Source organism: Lissotriton vulgaris, chromosome 3_2 (assembly GCF_964263255.1).
Source record: "Lissotriton vulgaris chromosome 3_2, aLisVul1.2, whole genome shotgun sequence".
Lineage (NCBI taxonomy): Eukaryota > Metazoa > Chordata > Amphibia > Caudata > Salamandridae > Lissotriton > Lissotriton vulgaris.
In genome coordinates this window covers 209249901-209257579 of record NC_141690.1, presented here as the reverse complement: position 1 = coordinate 209257579, position 7679 = coordinate 209249901, and positions in this window count along the sequence as shown.

Sequence of the window (7679 nt, the reverse complement as noted above, 5' to 3'; positions counted from 1 at the left end):
GTTTCGTTAAAGGTCGCTTGTCGTCCGATAATTCTCGTGTTTTCTTTAACATTTTAAGTAAAGCGTCCTCTCTTCCATCTCCTCTAGCTGCCATTTCTCTCGATGCCGAAAAGGCCTTTGATAGAATAGGATGGGATTTTATGTTTCAAGCTCTTCGTTGGTTTGGTTTTCCACCTAAATTCATTTCTCTCATTTCTTTACTTTATTCCAGCCCCCATGCCTCCATCTTTGCCAACGGTATCACTTCTGATTATTTTCCTCTTCGAAGAGGAGTCCGTCAAGGATGCCCTCTATCTCCTCTTTTATTTATCCTAGCTTTAGAGCCCTTCTTAACTAAAATTAGACGAGATGAGCACATTTCTGGTTTTCAATATGGCCCCCAACAACAGATTAAGTTATCGGTCTACGCGGATGATATTTTATTTTACTGCTCCGACCCTCAAACAACTCTACCTTCCTTCCTCAATCAAGTATCTGCTTTCTCTATCGTATCTGGATATAAACTAAATACGGACAAATGTGAAATACTCCCCCTGAACCCATTATGCCTCAAACATCTATTTGACACCTCTGGTTTCTCCTGGCAACCTTCTAAGATTAAATATTTGGGTGTCTGGTTCGCCCCTCGCCTTTCGGATACCCTCAAATTTAACTTTGATTCTCTTTCTACTAAGATCACCACTTCTACCACACGTTGGAATCCTCTCTTTCTTTCTTGGTGGGGACGATTGGACTCCATAAAAATGATGCTGGCGCCTTTGGTTTTATACACCATTTCTATGACTCCTATTCATATCCCAAATCATTACTTCAAGTCCATAGATTCTATTTTGCTGAAATTTTTATGGAAAGGAAAAAGATCTCGAATAGCTCTTTCTGTTTTGAAGAGAGACAAATCTATGGGCGGGGTCAAATTCCCCAATTTTAAAGCATATCATAATGCCTTTTCTTTAAAACAAGCTCTACGCTGGCTCACTTCAGATCTTCCGTATTATCCTCCACTATGGCTTACGCTAGAATCATCCTTCCTCCATCCCTATGACTTCAGTGAAGTTCTTTCCTTTTCCTCTAATGTCTCCTCTCTTCGGTCCCCTATAATTTCTCGCACTCGCTCCCTTCTTCAGCCCTACTTATTATCTTCTTATCCTTCTACTTCTTCTCTTCACACTCAACCTATTTGGCATAACAAACATCTTCAAATTCGCAATCGCTCTCTCTATTGGAAATCTTGGCACTCTCGTGGTTTAAAATGGGTTTCTCAACTTCTTTCTGATGCTGATCCTCTCCCCTTTCACCTTCTTCAAGAACGATTTTCACTACCTTCCTCTTCTCGTAAACAATATTTATCGCTGATTCCTTCCCTTCTCCAATATCTCTCCGATCTTCCCTCTACCAATTCTATTCCTATACCTCATCTTTCCATCTCTAATGCCCTTGACCAATCTCCCTCTGCTTCTTTTCTATATAAAACTCTACAATCGTCGACTGAACGCTCTAAATCTAAGGTTGAGCTGGCTTGGGAAGAAGATTTGTCTCAAGAATGGCTCCCTATTTTTTGGGATAAGATTTGGTCTAAAATTCACAAAACATCTAGAGCTGCTAATACTACCCAAACCTTATTTTTTATTTACAATCGTACATTATACACTCCCTCTATTTTGTCATCTTTCTCATCAGACACTCCCTCCACCTGTTGGTCATGTTCTTGTCCTATAGCTGATTTGAAACACATGCTCTTTGAATGCCCTCCCATTCTCCATTTCTGGCATTTAGTTTGGTCTCAATTCCAAAAACTTTTCAATATCACTCATCCCTTTTCCATCCTTCATATTTTTCTAGGTTCCCTTTCCCCTGATCTTCCTGGATCTCACTTTAAACTCAAACTACTGGACCTCCTGATTGCCATAGCCTTTCATCATATTACATCACATTGGAAACAGGCTAATGATGTTTCTTTCACTGCATGGTGGAACGCAGTGTGTTTTAATCATCGTCTAGACACAAATTTTGTATCCCCTATTTCCCTAGCAATTCAACGTGACCTACTATGGCTCCCCCTTACCGAATACCTATCCCAGATCTCCAGACCACCCCCCATTTCTACAGTGCGCAATGTCGAAGTTCAAAAACCACCATGAATGTTTAGTCTTAATATATATGAATTTATCGATGCACATTATGTTTTCTTATTGTTATTTCTACGATTTTTACTTCTAATGATTTTCCCTTCTCCTCAATATTCTTGCATCTCTTCAATATATATTGTTCTCTTTACGTTATTTTTCATGAATAATTCCACTGTAATGTAAGAGAAAAAGTTGTGTTTTTATAACTTATGATTGTTTCTTCCTGTACCGCTTTGCTATTCTCATTCCTTAATAAACTTCAAACTTAAAAAAAAAAGACAGACTTAATCAGTGCTTTGGCGATAAGGAAGGGGCTATGAGGATTGGTGTTGCATATATGTAGGATTTTATATTTTACTTTGATTGCCATTATGGTGATGAACTATTCCACTGAAAAGAACCTCAAATATATTGCAACATGCACCTGGTTTAATAACACTTAGCTCTAACTTTGGTGTCTCCAGTGTGTCTATGTAAGCATGTATTCATGCTGTATTCCTACATGATTCGTCTGCCACAGATCTGTACTCCACATTTGTGGTGACACTCTGACAATACATGCTGTAGAGTGAGCATCTCTGCCCTCACTCAATATGGCACCCATACCACTGCATGATTTGCAAACACATTTGCAACGTTCCACTCTAGATGCTGCCTCCATCTGCTCTTCCTCACTCATATAACAGGCAAGCAGGCTGCAGACATGGCTTGAGTTTTCTCGAGATGCAGCAGTAGGTCCACCATTGCTCTAAGCCCATAAGCCTTCTTCTGCCTCTCCAACTAACAGAATGGTGAACTGACACTCTATTTCTTGTGACTTCATTGGTTTGTTAGCGTGTTTCATTGTTTACTGCCTACAGCCAGTATTGATTTGATAGAGTTCCATTACTCTGACGTCAAAGGTATAATCTGCCATTGCATCCCATCTTTGTATATACAGACCTGCAATAACCCACTTTGGAATCAGAAGGGGTGGGTTCGAATTTGTGATTAATTCACTATGGTAATAGAACCGATACAACAGCACTGGGAGTAACAATCGATCCAGCGTGCTCAGTTGGCCACTTTTATCCTTTTCTCTGAAATCTACATAATCCAATGCTTATTTCGTCTGGGTATACGAGCAGTCTTCCTATTAATTTGTGGAGTGATTAAACTACCAAATGTTGAAGAGGTAGTGAATAGTTCATATTAAATAGGCTGACTTCTATCCTATCCCTATGCAATTTTAATTCTTCCTAGTAGGTTACCAGCTGTAGTAATTTGGGTTGGTATAGGGCAGCACACTACTATTGCCCTGCTTCGCATGGACAGCCGATGGGAGGTGCCAGCGGAGACAGATGCTTCAATCTTTACTCTGGCTTCCTCATACAGACACCATCGATAAGATAAGTGAGTACTCTGGGTAATGTGTGGACCACAGCACTGGTGTCTATTGTGCCTTGTGAGTTAGAGATAACAGGCCCCTTTTGGTTCCTGATGGACTCCATAGAACAGTGGCATAAGTGGTGTAAGTACGTGGGGGATGGAATTCATGATGTAGAATGTTTCGTTAGCGGTTACACGCTGAGGAATAAAGATGGGTAATACCAAGTTCTGTGTGTGGTGTGATCATTTGCATGTACACGGGATGGGGAGGACGCTACAGTGTCCCGATGAGGTGTTCCCCTTGGCCCTTACATAGTTCACTGAGTACTTTGTCAGCTCTTAAGTAAGATACCTCACTGCCTGAACAAGATGTTGAATTTGTACTGGAGCGGTCTAACTTCTATATCTAGAGCGCCTGTGCTTCGCTGAGGAGCCAAAGGTCTTTGATACACATGTTCTGGACACTTTTTTCTTTCTTTCTCTTCACTCTCAGTTATGCTCACATTATTTAGCATTAGTGGAACATGCCCTGGTCAATTAGATCTTTAGATGCCATACAATTTGCTTAGGAAAATGACGGTCTGTCCTGGTCCTTCTTATATTGACATTAGTACACCCATCTTGTGCATAGCAACATCTGTAGCCAAATACAGTAGTTTAGAACAAGAACATTGGCGCATGTTACATTGGTGTACTTTAAAATCTGTTTTTCCTGAAACAAACATATTTAATGATTACAAGATTGACTTAAACAAGAAACCATAGAATGTATCCTACTAATGTTTTTATAAAAAAAAAATAGAAGTTCACTGTTGCGTACGACGAACCTGTGCATAGTCCTACTGATAAGAACACGTTTTTAGGGATAGTCCAGATAGGAGTTTCTGACATATATGTGTGCATTAATATTCAGCAAAATGCGTGTAGCCTTACACTCACCTTGTGCTAAATTGAAGGATAAGTAGTTATCAACACTGGGCACATTCCCTAATTATCCAAGGCCTCATTCTACAGCTGTGCTTTCATAACCAGAGGACTGAGGTGGTGTTCAACATTGCTAAGGGGCTCCTAAATGAACAAAACTAAAGTTTAGAGCTAAACATTTTGAACGAAATGCTGTCTTTCATTTTACGTCCCTCCTTTTGCCCCAGGGCCACTGTGCTCATGAATTGCTTATGTTTCTGCAGATGTTGAATACAGCATATCAATTACTTAAGTAGTAATACCATGCTAAAGTCAGAACAAAGGAAGGGAAGGCAAACAACCTCTAGGGGACAGGCAGGCTCTTTCTAATTTACACAATGGACAAAGCAGTTGTTGCTTTCAAGCCTTCGGAAATAGCCAAGTGGCCAAGCATTCAAAACTGTACAAGGCCTACTTTACACACATTTCCTGCGAAAGGCAGAGGCGAGCCCTTGCTTTTAAAATATAATTTTGCTTTCCTTCACCCATCTTTATAGTGAGGATAACATTCACTCTTTCGGTGTAAGTGTGATTAAATCTTCTGGGTTTATACATTAATAATAAACTGGGTTTGATTTTAGACATGCATGTTGAATGTGATATATCTGTTATGAGAGACAGGAAGCAGTCTATATTTCAGAGTGTACTACAAACACCACCAAAGAGGCCTATCAGTGAACCTGCTGGTCCAGACTGCTACAATTCAAAATACGGAAACAACACCATGACATTCTATGTGGGATGGGGCGCATACAGTTGTGATGTAGTAAAAACCGTCAAGAACAGGTCAAAACACATCCTCTTTACTGAACAAGCATAATGATTAGCACAACACAAAAGATGCATAAAAACATAACAAAAGAAGCAGTGGTATAACAGAAAAACCTGCATTAACCCACAATCACTCCTTCCACCAACGTGATCTCTTTTTGATAAGAGTGGAACAGCTACCATAGTAGAGTTTGATCTCCACCTTCTCATCCTTCATTCTGTGCATTACCTTTCCTCCCACTTCTCTCAGGCCGACGCATCTTGGGCAGTATGTTAATTGTACAGCATCCCCCTTATCTAAAACCACCACTTTTTTAGGTCTCGCCTTGGCAGCACATGCGCTTGCATGCTCTGTCTCAGCGAGACATAAAGTAATTTGTATGTTGGGTGAAATTTCATGTTATTTGTTTTCTTGCCTGCTATTGGCTTAGTTGTGGTAGTGTTGTTGTAATGTCCTTTTCTATTGGCTGTTGGTGATTTTCTAACTTTCGTGTAGTCCCGATACAGCGGCGCGTAACTACAGTGTTCTTTCACTTTGCTTGCACTTCTTTGCTATCTGGTTAGCACGCTGTAGCCTTGCTGTAGCCTGCCTTTGTAATTGGAGACCTTAATGCATGCTGGCTATTTAATATCTTTTTAGTTATTTTTGCTTCAGTAACAAGCGAGGCAGTATTGCCCCTGTTTATCAGCACTTAATCTCTCTATGCACCGTCACACATGGCTGCAGCTGCGTGTCTTCGTGCTGTGCCGCGTATTGCTGGAGCTGCGTTTCTTCCTGCTGTGGCGATTTAAAAAACAGATGCACTCAAGAAAACACTTAACGCTGTGGCCGCGTATTGCTGGAGCTGCATGTCTTCATGCAGTGAAGATTTCAAACAACAGATGCACTGTAGAAAACATTTAACGCTGTAGCCGCATATCGCTGGCATGCAGAGGTAATTGCCGAGCGATGATGAGCTTGAAAGAAATCTTTTGAAGATATGTATACTTTGCCCCAATGCAGCAGAAGCGTTTCACTTGATTTGCCTTCGGTACAAAAGGGGGTGGTGATGGACGGAGCATCTGAATCAATCAAACACTCACACCCAGTCAAAAGATCTGGGTTTAATCCATCACCGTTCTTTAGCCCACTCTGCCACCCCAGTTCAGACATGGCTATATGCAAATCAGTCTGACCCTGTGCCTCATGGGAACAGTCCAGCCCGAACTGCCAAGCCATGTCTTCCCTGGACCGGAAACAAGCTTCCGAGGACCGGTTTCTGGCATTCCAGCCGTCTTCAGCCCGGCTTGCTGAATCCAGTGGCAAAGTGAGCAAGGGACTCACGTCTGAGCATACCCTGCCACACTTATGGCGGCCAAAAGCGGTACAAAAGTGGGTGGTGATGGACGGAGCATCTGAATCAATCAAACACTCACACCCAGTCAAAAGACCTGGGTTTAATCCATCACCGTTCTTTAGCCCACTCTGCCACCCCAGTTCAGACATGGCTATATGCAAATCAGTCAGACCCTGTGCCTTTATGGGAACAGTCCAGCCCGAACTGCCAAGCCATGTCTTCCCTGGACCGGAAACAAGCTTCCGAGGACCGGTTTCTGGCATTCCAACCGTCTTCAGCCCGACTTGCTGAATCCAGTGGCAAAGTGAGCAAGGGACTCACGTCTGAGCATACCCTGCCACACTTATGGCGGACAAAAGCGGTACAAAAGGGGGTGGTGATGGACGGAGCATCTGAATCAATCAAACACTCACACCCAGTCAAAAGATCTGGGTTTAATCCATCACCGTTCTTTAGCCCACTCTGCCACCCCAGTTCAGACATGGCTATATGCAAATCAGTCTGAACCTGTGCCTCATGGGAACAGTCCAGCCCGAACTGCAAAGCCATGTCTTCCCTGGACCAGAAACAAGCTTCCGAGGACCGGTTTCTGGCATTCCAGCCGTCTTCAGCCCGGCTTGCTTGAATCCAGTGGCAAAGTGAGCAAGGGACTCACGTCTGAGCATACCCTGCCACACTTATGGCGGCCAAAAGCGGTACAAAAGGGGGTGGTGATGGACGGAGCATCTGAATCAATCAAACACTCACACCCAGTTAAAAGATCTGGGTTTAATCCATCACCGTTCTTTAGCCCACTCTGAATCAATCTGAATTTGATTGATTCAGATGCTCCGTCCATCACCACCCCCTTTTGTACAACATTCATACTTCAGCGCTTCGACCTGACTAAATTCAAACTATCTTTATTAAGTATTTATTTTATATTTTCAATTTTTACTTATGTGGGTGTGTGTGCGGCCTTGCGCCTTTTATCAGCACAGTGCCCGCTTCATGGATGCCAGGCTTAATGTTTCATGAAGCTCAGCGGGTGCCATGTTGCAAAAAGAACGCATGTTGCAAGTACATGGCTAGTAATCTCTGCCTGGTGGTTGCTGTTGAGTTGACGCGGGAACGC